The sequence below is a fragment of the Gracilinanus agilis genome, chromosome 1, assembly GCF_016433145.1.
Source record: "Gracilinanus agilis isolate LMUSP501 chromosome 1, AgileGrace, whole genome shotgun sequence".
Classification (NCBI taxonomy): Eukaryota; Metazoa; Chordata; class Mammalia; order Didelphimorphia; family Didelphidae; genus Gracilinanus; species Gracilinanus agilis.
In genome coordinates this window covers 573,873,479-573,885,398 of record NC_058130.1, presented here as the reverse complement: position 1 = coordinate 573,885,398, position 11,920 = coordinate 573,873,479, and the positions used below count along the sequence as shown (strand labels likewise).

The window sequence follows — 11,920 nt, the reverse complement described above, 5'->3', positions numbered from 1 at the left end:
TTCTGAAAACTGTTATGAGTTCAGAAAGTTACAAAAGTTGTGGTGGTTGTTGGTTACAGTTTGTTAAAATGGAAATAGTATTGCTTTAACTTCTTCATATATATTTTTAATGTTTTTAATTTATAAAAAATATTTTAAGTTCCAAATTTTCTCCCTCTTTTTTCACTACTCTCCCACTCATTGAGAAGGCAAGAAATTTGATTTCCATTTTATATATGAAGTTATGAAAATATATTGGCACATTAGGTATGTTGTTAAAATAAAAAAAAGAAAGTTAAAAATATTTCAAGCTACCCTCAAAATTCCCCACACCCCTCCGAGGTGGGTAGAATTTTTATCATTAGTCCTTTGTAATTTTCATGGATCATTGCATTAATTATGGTAACTAAGTATTTCACTGTTGATTATTATTACAATATTGCTATTACTCTATACAATATTATATCACTTCTACTCAATATATTTAGTGCTGGTTCATATGTCTTATCTGATTTTTCTGAAACCACATCTTACATCATTTCATAAAGCACAATAATAATCCATCAAAATAATATACCACAATATGCTTAGCCCATTCTTCAACTGATGACTATCCTATCAATTTCTAATGACTTGCCACTTCAAAAAAGCAAGTATAAGGGGCAGCTGGGTATCTCAGTGGATTGAGAGTCAGGCCTAGAGATGAGACGTTCTACGTTCAAAGCCAGCCTCAGACACTTCCCAGCTGTGTGACCCTAGGCAAGTTACTTGACTCCCATTGCCCACCCTTACCACTCTTCCACCTATGAACTAATACACAGAATTTAAGGGTTTTTAAAAAAGCAGCCATAAATATTTTTGTACAAAATATTTATTTTCTATTTTCTTTGATCTTTTTGGAATATGTGGATAGTAGGGTTATTAAAGGATCCAAAGATATGCACAATTTTATAACCCATTTGGCAGAGTACCAAATTGTACTAGAGAATAGGTGGACTTTGACCTAAATAGGTGGAACTTGACCAAAAGTGCATTTGTCTACTTATTTTTACAAATGCACTCCAATGTTTCTCATTTTCCTTTTCTGCCATGTTAATCAATATTACAAGTATGAGGTAGTACCTTAGAGTTATTCTAATTCTCATTTCTCTAACCAACAGTGATTAGTGTGAGTGTTGATAGCACTGTTTTCTTCTTCCGAAAATTGTTTATATACATTGACCATTTTTCAGTTGGGTGATGGTTCTTATTTTTTTTTGTAAATCTAGTTCTGTTTACTATATTTTTGATCAATGACATTTGACTAGAGATATTGGCTCTAAAAAATTCTGCAATTCATTTTTTTCTTCCTAATTTTGAATATATTGGTTTTGTATGTGCAAAACCTTTAAAATCTAATCAAAATTATCTATTTTACCTCTGATGCTCTCATCTTTCTCTTGTTTATACATAAATATTTCCCTTTATCCATAGATATAATGCATAATTTTTCTCAGTATTCCTATTACTTGATTATAATATTACCCTTTATGTCTAAATCATGCACCCATTTTGAGCTTACATTGGCATAGTAAGAGATGTTGAACTATGCACAGTTTCTTCCAGACTGCATTTTATTTCTTTTTCCAGAAGTCTTTGTCAAATAGTGAGCTTTTGCCACAGGAACTTGGATCTCTGGGTTTATTGAATACTAGTTATGGTAGTCTTTAACATTTATTTTCATGTACTTCATATTTTATTTTAATCAAGAATTCTATTTCTTAAATAGTGCCAAGTTCTTTTGATGATTTCCAATTGGTTTCTTAAATTATAATATGAGAGGTTTGGAGTAGATGATTCTTGGAATTCCTTCTAGCTCTAGCCTTCTCTGAGTTATTTCGTTAACTGAAAATCCCTTGAGATAATATTCCTTTGTTGTTCTAGTTACTTTGGGGAAATAAAATGAGGAAGAAGGAGATTAGCTAAGGCAACTTTTTAATATTGAATTCAAGGTAGGCAAAGAATTTGATATGTTTATTCCTTTGCCAATTCTTTTCTACCCTAATTTCATTTAAAACCAGTTTTCTATAAATATTGTTATTGAATGTCAGGGAATTTGATTTTTTAAACCACTTACCTTCTACATTAGAATCAATACTGTGTATTGGTTCCATGGCAGAAAAATGGTAAGGGCTAAGCAATGGGGTTGAGTGACTTTCCTAGAAAGTTTCTGAGGCCAGATTTGAACCTGAAATCTCCCATCTATTGGCCTGGCTATCAATCCACTGAGCAACTTAGAAGCTACCTCCCTTAGAGTTCCAATAGAATGAAGTTCTATATGTTGCCTGAATTGTTGTTTCTACTATTTAGCATGCTACTTTCATTCCTGAGCTGGTGTCTGAAATCTGAAGTGAAAAAAATATATTGTTGACAACAAAGTGAAATATTGATAAAGTAATTAGTTTCTTCTACCATATGTTCTGCATTTTCCTTGTTGTTATTATGCAGTACAGACTCCAGTGTGAATGATTAGGTAAGCTTTAGTATCAACTAGACATAAGTTTCTGCTGTAATGAACCTTATTATCCTTCAGCAGCAGGAGACATGCAATAGTGAAATCTGGTTCATTTCATATTGTTTCAGTGAGCTTCAAAACAATGCAAGTGATATTGAATAAATTCTGGAATCAGATAAGGTTGAAAAATCCAGATATTTCTAGATGTCTTTTCTTGGTACTTTCTTTCCCCTTGTCTCTCACTTTCACCACCATTTTCCTTAACAAAGCATCATTGCTTATTGAAAAGAAATGAAGAAATAGTAATAAATCACCATTGTCTCTTGTTTCCTGGTAATGACTTCCAGCTTTGAGTGGATTAATATTTAAAAACATATAATTATGTAATAGATTACAATATGATCATTGTTACTGGATTGTTACATTAAAATATATTTCTGTATATATTTCTTAGCTGACATACCCTAAAGTAGTATGGAATTGAAGAGTACTGATTGCTCTCTGACCCCGCTACTCATGCACTTCTGCTGTTATTTGTGGTATTTGGGGTAAAGGAAAAAAAAGAAAAAATAAAACTTAATAAAAATTTAAGCATATTTTGGTAAAAAAAAAGAAAATGAAAAAGCAACATTTTAGTGCCATTACTTCCATGTCAAACAATGAAATTTGGGATATATTTTAATATTTGGTTCAGATTTCTGACAAGGTAATTATTTATAGAGAAAGTGATGCCAATTGAGGATTCCAGTAGGTAACTTCTTTTTCTTCTTTGCAAGGGATATCTTTTTTTCAAAGGCAAGAAATACAATTCTAAGATTCCATATAATTATAACATTCCAAACTATCATATGACCTCAAATACAAAATACTGAACTTCAAATATACTCTCTAAGTATAAGGTATTAGGAAAAGGAGAAAAGGAATGTATAAGTATGAATTGATATATTCAGTGTTTTCTTAATAAAAAGGGAACAATTACCTAAGGGTATATCACACTGTAGTCCCTCCTTAGCTTAGGATAAAAAACATTGTCTTTTTCTTACAAAACATGAGAGAGGTTGCATTTGGGACTTTTCTCTATCTGTAGACATGAAAAGACATCTCTCTTGAAAACAGTCATATGGAGTTATTATTCATAAGGACAGGCAACTCTTTCTACCTATGGCTTGGTAGTAAACTAGTTGGGAGAAAGGTAATCTCCTTGATATAATATTATATTGCTTGCTAGATTGAAAAATCTAGAAAAAAAACTGTTTCCAGTCTCATTTCTGCCTCTACCTCGCTGTGTTACTTTAATCTAAGCAATTAAACTCTTCATATTTCATTTTTGATAATTTGTAAAATCACTATGTCCTTCCCCAGAAGATATGATAAAGGAGTAATATAGAGGATATCTCAGAGGTAGGAATACCTGCCTCCACTGCCATTTCTGACACACTTCCTGTATGACAGTCAAATCACAATAGCAGTGAGTATTCTCAACAACTAAGATGATAGAAAAGACAGGTAGGTGACACAATGGAGTTAAGAAAAAGATGAGTACAAATCCAGTCTGAGATACTAGTCATATGTTCCTGGGAAAGTCACTTAATTGTTTGACTCAAGAGTACTTTACATTGCTGAAATCACAGGTTACAATAATTGCTTCCATTCCTATTTAGCATTTACAGAAGTGAGGGGAGGATCAAGGGAGATAATATTTAAACATTTTGAAAAATTCAAAACTGCTAGTTAGAGTTTAGGTTCAAGGAGAAAGCAGGGGGAAAAGAAAACCAGGTTTCCCTCATATGGCTTGATCTCCCAATCTCACAGAAGATAAAGGCTGAAATTATGCAAACTCAAATGCCAAGAAGCATATAATACATGTTTAATCTATGTTTTTATAAATGTAAGTAGTATCTCCTAGTCCTATACCAAGACTAATGCCTTATGTGTGTTCTTTTGTATTATAAGAAATATAATGCTTTAATGAAGGTTGATTAGAGAGGGTTGCTATCTACTACAGAATGACCCAAATAGAGCATGGCATTGTAAAGGATAGAGAATTAAAGGCAAGATTAGGTTAGAACAATGACATTGGCATGCTCATTCCTGCACCTCTTAAATCCAGTTAAAATTGGCATGTCAAGTAATGTCCATTTCTACTGAAGATATATAAATGGAAAGAAAGGAACATGAGCCATCTTACTGCAAAATTGAACTGGAGACCCTACAGATAAGGATCACTGTGGAAAGGAGGTCTTACAGCCATTTTACTCTACATAAGTAGGATAACAAAAATATCTACAAAGTTCTCCAACATGGATGCCACTATCTTCTGATGTCACAATACTGGGACATACAAGGTCTGCTATAAGAAACTCAATATTCCTTTTTTTCACATCTCTCATGTGATATAGCTGAAGGCTAAAATTATGAAGGAGATACAAGACTCCAATTTCAGGGACTTTTTTTGTTGTTGTTCTTTGTTTCCTTTATTCTTTGTCTTATAGAATAGGATGTAACTGTGATCTTTTATTTTGTATTACATATATTTTGCTTTAAGTAAAATTACTATACATTAGTATGATATCAATTATTATGTTTTAAATTAGTATATCTAGTTAAATTGATGTTCAATTGACCACGAGTAAAGAATGAGTGGTTTATTGAATGATTTAGATCTGGAAAGGAAATGTGATGCTAAATGAGAGTAGAGTAGTGAGTGACTTGTCATACATGATATATGCTTTTAAGAAATCTGGAGGATATAGAGAGGAGTAGAGGATCAGGTTAAAATCTAATCACAACAAAACCCTATTTTAATCGATCTAAATAAAATACTAACAGCTTATACTTTTAATATTATTCAAGTTAGAATACAATCAATATGTGTATGTATGTATGTTAACTGTGAAAAAACTGAATCTTGGTATTCTTATATGGTCAAAATAGTGTTTATAGTTATGGTTAAAACCATAAGGTTGTGCAGCACATATACTAAAATTGGAATGATACAAAGAATATTAGGATATCCCCTGCTCAAGGATGGCATGCAAATTTGTAAAGTGTTCCATATTTTTTGGGAAAATTGGAAAACAGTATGGGAGAGATTAGGTTTAGATCAACATTTCACATCCTTCACCAAGATAAATTGAGAATGGGTGAATGACTTATTTAGAAAGAAGGAAACTATAAGTAAATTAGGTGAACACAGAGTAGTATACCTGTCAGATCTATGGTAAATGAAACATTTTAAGACCAAGCAAGAGATAGAGAATATTATAAAATATGAATAATTTTTATTACCTTACATTAAAAAATTTATGTGCAAACAAAAACAATGCAACCAAAATGAGAAGGGAAGCAACAAATTGGGAAAAAATCTTTATAACAAAAACCTCTGACAAAGGTCAACTTACTCAAATTTATAAGGAGCTAAATTAATTGTATGAAAATTCAAGCCATTCCCCAATTAATGAATGGGCAAGGGACATGAATAGGCAATTTTCAGATAAAGCAATCAAAATTATCAATAAGCACATGAAAAAGTATCCTAAATCTCTCATAATTAGAGAAATGCAAATTGAAACAACTCTGAGGTACTACCTCACATCTAGCAGATTGGCTATTATTACAGCAAAGGAAAATAAAAAACGTTTGAGGAATGTGGCCAAATTGGGACATTAATGCATTGCTGATGGAGTTGTGAGTTGATCCAACCTTTCTGGATGGCCATTTGGAACTATTCCCAAAAGGTTTGAAAAGACTGCCTGCCCTTTGATCCAGCCACAGCACTGCTGGGTTTATACCCCAAAGAGAATATAAAGAAAAACACATGTACAAAAATATTTATAGCCACACATTTTGTGGTGGCAAAATTTGGAAAATGAGGGGATAGTCTTCAACTGTGGAATGGCTGAACAAATTGTGGTATCTCTTGGTAATGTAATATTATTAGGTTAAAAGGAATAATGAACTGGAGGAATTCCATGTGAACTGGAATGACCTCCAGGAAGTGATGCAGAGTGAAAGGAGCAGAAACAGGAGAACATTATACACTATAGCACAATTAAATGTAATGGACTTCTCTATTAGCTGCAATGCAATGATCCATTCTAAGGGACTTATGAAAAAGAACACTCTCCACATCCAGAGAAAGAATTGTGGGAATAGAAACACAGAAGAAAAACAACTACTTCCTCACATGATTCGATGGGGATATGACTGGGGATGTAGACTCTAATCGATCACTCTATTGAAAATATTAATATTATGAAAATAGTTCTTGATCAAGGACACTTGGAAAACTCAGTGGAATTGCTTGTTGGCTATGGGAGGGGGATGGAAGGAGAGGAGAGAAAGAACATGAATCATGAAACCATGGAAAAATATTCTAAATTAATTAATTAAATAAATAAACTTAATTAAAAACATATAGTTGGCTAGTTGATTAAAATGGGTATCACATTCCCTCATTAGCATTGCTTTATAGAACAAAGATGTGTTATGGAATTTTTTCTTATGCCTATAAAGAATGCAAAAATGCAAAAATGAATGAGGGAAATTAATTTCCCTCCAGAAAGCAAGAAGTTATGCACTTTTAAAAAGTATATGTACATAACATAGTAAAAGAATCCTATTTGCATAGATATATCAGTTGCACATTTAAATGACAAAAAGTCTGCAACAGCAAATGAGAGATTGGAAACAGAAAAAAAGAACTTAAATAGGAGAGAGTGATGTGCTGAATGCAATTTTAAAGCATTTCTTTGGAAAGCAAAAATAATAGCCTCCAAAAAATGCTCTTTCTGTACATATGACTGTATACAAAGAAGAGTCAACAATTACTTCTAGCAAACTTCTATCCTTAAGGGATGGCTTATTTATAAAATAAAAATGGAATTTTTATTTATGTGACTAGTTAGTGGGTTTATTTGCATGCACCTAGAAAACACATATACCCATACATAAACTTTTCAATTTTCGAGTGAAGGAAAAAGAAAGAAGCCACATCAAAAACTGGATTGTAGGGTGGACCAAATGTTTGTTGCTTAATGGGAATATTAGATTTCTTCATTTCCTCTATGAAACTTTGAGGATAGGAATGGAGTAATAACTCTGTCCATATTTACCCAGCCTTCTCACAGATTACTAGAACTGAAAGCAGGAGATAAAAGTGATTGGGGGAATATTGAAAAAAAATTTGGCATCCTACTTTCTGTTTTATGTATTGAAACAACAACAGAAATAAACTAATATGTGAATTTTACTTTGACATAAACAACATGAGTTATGATTCCTAGAAGAAGTGTTATTTAATATAAGATGACATTTTATGTTTATCTCTTACTTTTTAGATGAAGATCTCCAAACATAAACAAGGTTTAGAACACTATCATATGAAAGGATGGGTAGCATTTATCTATATTTGAAAAAACAGAAATTTTAAACCGGGGGTTTGGACTGTGATGGGAAAAGCTTTTATATGGTGTTACCATTTATCCAATACTGTGTTAAGTGCTTTAAAAATTTACTCAATTTTTCCTTACAACATCTTTGGAAAATAGATTCTATCATTATCCTCACTTTACAGTTAATTAATCAGAGGCAAATCAAAGTAAGAAACTTGCCTAGGCTTACACAACTAATGAGGGACTGAACCTGGACTTGGTTTCAAGTTTTCTGGGCTGCTCAAGACTCAGGGCTATAGCCACTATACCACCTTGCTGCTTCAACTCAATTAGGATTTATGAGTTTTGATTACTTTCTTTTGATCTTATTCAGGAACATCAAATTGGTACTATGAGGAGAATGAATGCTATGGCATATTTTAAAAGGTTGTAGATATAAAAACATAATTGTTGATATTAAACCACCTTCTAAAAACATTTTATAGGTAAGGATTAGCTTAAACTATAGCCTTTCTATTTGGGTACCTAGTGGTACATGATACTATATGATGTCTCTTTAGTTTGTATAGGATCATATGAGCATATTTCTTAATAAAGCATATTCTTTCACTCCCTAACCTATTTCCCACTTATTTTGGATATCCTCAGAACTGAACTTACATTTAGGAAGCATTAGCATCTTGCCTCCATGTTTTTGATTTGTGGGGAAAAGTGTGTAAATAAAAGCGAGAGAAAAAACCTTGCTTATCAAAAATTCCATCCCCAATATGTAATGTAGGGAATTTCTAGTACTAGAATTATTTTATACCTTTCAATGCTCTCTGTCCCTAAAAAAGTGACAACCTTGTTTTCTGAAACACCAAATTGACCTTTGTCCCTGGTAACCTGTCTTCAAGAAATCTCTAGACTAACCTTTTGTCCCAGATTGAACAATAAGCCCTCAAGCACTCCCTTTATCACCTTAGACAGGTTTAGGAGATATAATAAAATCTTAAATACCATTTTTGTCTTCTTAGTTTCTCCTTTTGTATTTAGGCAACTCCCAGCCATTTTAGACTGTAGACAGTGCTTATTCCTAATAAAGTAGCAAGGCACATGCCATTCCACCTCTCCAAATCTCCATATAAGCATATTGCATTCTGTAGTTTATTGGAAGACTAAGGACTAAAATTTTGTGCATCTTTCCAGATTAATGTTTTTACCTCAAATATAAGACCTTGATCATAACTATTTTGGTATTCTATTTTGATTGTTTGTTTTTCAGTTTGACAAAAGAAAGATGATATCAGGGAGAGTAGTTAACACCTAGAAAAGGAAGTTCTAATGGCAAAGACTCAATGTGGATTCATCTTTAAAAGACTGTTTCAGGGGTAGCTGGGTACCTCAGTGGATTGAGAGTCAGGCTTAGAGACAGGAGGCCCTAGGTTAAAATTCAGCCTCAGACGCTTCCCAGCTGTGACCCTGAGCAAGTCACTTGACCTCCGTTGCCCACCCTTACTACTCTTCCACCAAGGAGCCAATACACAGAAGTTAAGGGTTTAAAAATAAAATAAAATAAAATAAAAGATTGTTTCAGGGGGCAGCTGGGTAGCTTAGTGGATTTGAAATCAGGCCTAGAGATGCGAGGTCCTAGGTTCAAATCTGGCCTCAGACTCTTCCCAGCTGTGTGACTCTGAGCAAGTCACTTGACCTTCATTGCCCACCCTTACCACTCTTCCATGTAGGAGCCAATACACAGAAGTTAAATGTTTAAAATAAATAAATAAAAGACTTTTCAGACTAAATTTGTTTCCTTTTTTGATAGACATAATAGACTAGAAGACCAAAAAAAAAAAACCTGAGAACGTTTAACTAAATTTTAGCAAATTCTTCTATAACGTATTTCATGAATTTTTGTGAAAAAGATTGAGAGATGGACTAGATGATGACATAGATTTGGAACTGGATGAATGGTATCATTAGTACAGACTCTAGCATAATATAAACATATCAGGAAGTCTCCAATGGAGTGTCATTTCCTGACTTCTTGCTAAGTAACATTTTTATTAATCACATGATTAATATCATTAGACCAAATTGGGAGGTATAGTGGACATTAGTGAGAGAATCAGATTCACAAATATACTGGCAGATTAAAGCTGCCACCACTTCTTATTGTTGTTTATCCTTTTTTTTTTTTTTTTTTGCAAAGGACCAATGACATCAAGGAATATTGTCTTGACTTACATGTTAATTGGATTTAAGTGAGGTAGTTTCACAAAGTTATCAGCTTCATTCTCCCTTTCATAATTCATGGAAGCCTAGTGGCAAGACAGAAGTCAGGAAAAATGGTAGTGAGTTGAGATGCAGTAGATAATTTTAGTATCTTTGATGTCTGATGAATTGTTCTCATTTACCTAACCTGCCAGGGAAAGTCTTTGCTTGCTTAAGGCAGGCATCTCTCTAACACACCAGGAGGTCTGAGTCCTGTCAGTTACTCTCAGCCTGACTTAGCCTATCTTCCTAGATGATTTTACTGGGTTGCGGCCACTGTTCATGCTATAGCTTTGTGAAGATGGGATTGACTCTTCCCTTGCCTACTTTTAAATTTAATCATCCAAAGCTTGAACACTCCTACTTGACACTAGGTGGGGGAGTTTGCAAGCCACTTAGAGAGTTCTACCCTTTCAACCCAATCAGTCAGAAACTTGTGAATCTTTGTGATGAGTTTACACCCTCAAAGGACCAGAGGTGGAACCTACAAACACTGCCTTGGGAAGTACTAAGCAAATGTAAAGACTTCAATTCGAGTAAAGTAGAGGAAGGGACAGGAAGTGACATAAAGAAAGGTCCACAAAAAGGGCCTGAATTTCCTATCAGGAGGTCTTGGTACTGAATCTTGGGCATGAAGGAGCATTTCCCTTTGGACTTCCCCTTGGGACTTAAGTCTTTTGGCTTCACTTGTACTTGGGTCTCTGGCACTTGAACTGCTTCTGGTAACTGAACTGCTCTTGAATCTTCTCCTTTTAGACTTCAGACTGGGTGAGTAAAAAAGCTGACCCTCCTTTCCTGACTTCTGGAGAGATTTAGCACCAGGGAGGCCTCCCTCTCCCCAATTTCTAATTCTTTGCCACCACTAAAAGAACTTCTATAAATATTTTTGTACAAATAAGTGTATTTCATTTTCTTATGATCTCTTTGATACAAACCCAATAATGGTACTGGAAGCTCAAAAAGTATGCATGGTTTAATAGCTGTTTTGCATAGCTCCAAATTCCCTCTGAAATGGTTGGATCAGTTCACAGCTGCACCAAAAATGCCTTAGCAAATCAATTTTGCCATTTCCCCTACAACATTTATTATTTTCCTTTACTTTTATATTGGACTCTCTAATAGATATGAGGTGATACTATAGAGTTATTTTTATTTGCATTTACTTAATCAAGAATTATTTAGAATATTTTTCCTATGATTAATGATTACTTTTATTTCATCTGAAAGCTTCTTGATGTTAACAATTGGCCATCTGTAAACTGGGGATGATTTGTATTCTTATGAATTTGACTTAGTTCTCTATATATTGGAGAATTCAGACCTTTGTCAGAGACATTTGCTAAAAAATTTTCCCCAGTTTTTGTTTTCCTTCTAATATAGGTTACATTTGATTTCATTTGTATGAAAGCTTTTTTAAATCTTTTTTTTAACCCTTGTACTTCGGTGTATTGTCTCATAGGTGGAAGATTGGTAAGGGTGGGCAATGGGGGTCAAGTGACTTGCCCAGGGTCACACAGCTGGGAAGTGGCTGAGGCTGGGTTTGAACCTAGGACCTCCTGTCTCTAGGCCTGACTCTCACTCCACTAAGCTACCCAGTTGCCCCCTGAAGGCTTTTTAATATGATATAATCAAATTTATTTATTTTACAAGCTATAATTCTCTTTATTTCTTGTTTGGTCATAAATTCTTCCCTTCTCCACAGATCAATAAGGAAGAGTATTCTATGTTCCCATAATTTTCTTATGGCATCACTTTTTACATTTAAATCATATACCCATTTTGAACTTATCTTCATATAGGA

General features: G+C 33.7%; 1 pseudogene; it reads left to right on the top strand.

Annotated features, from left to right (window-relative positions):
- Positions 1-5,438: 5,438 nt before the first annotated feature.
- On the top strand, positions 5,439-5,535 carry LOC123232698 (annotated as a pseudogene).
- The last annotated feature ends 6,385 nt before the right edge of the window (positions 5,536-11,920 follow it).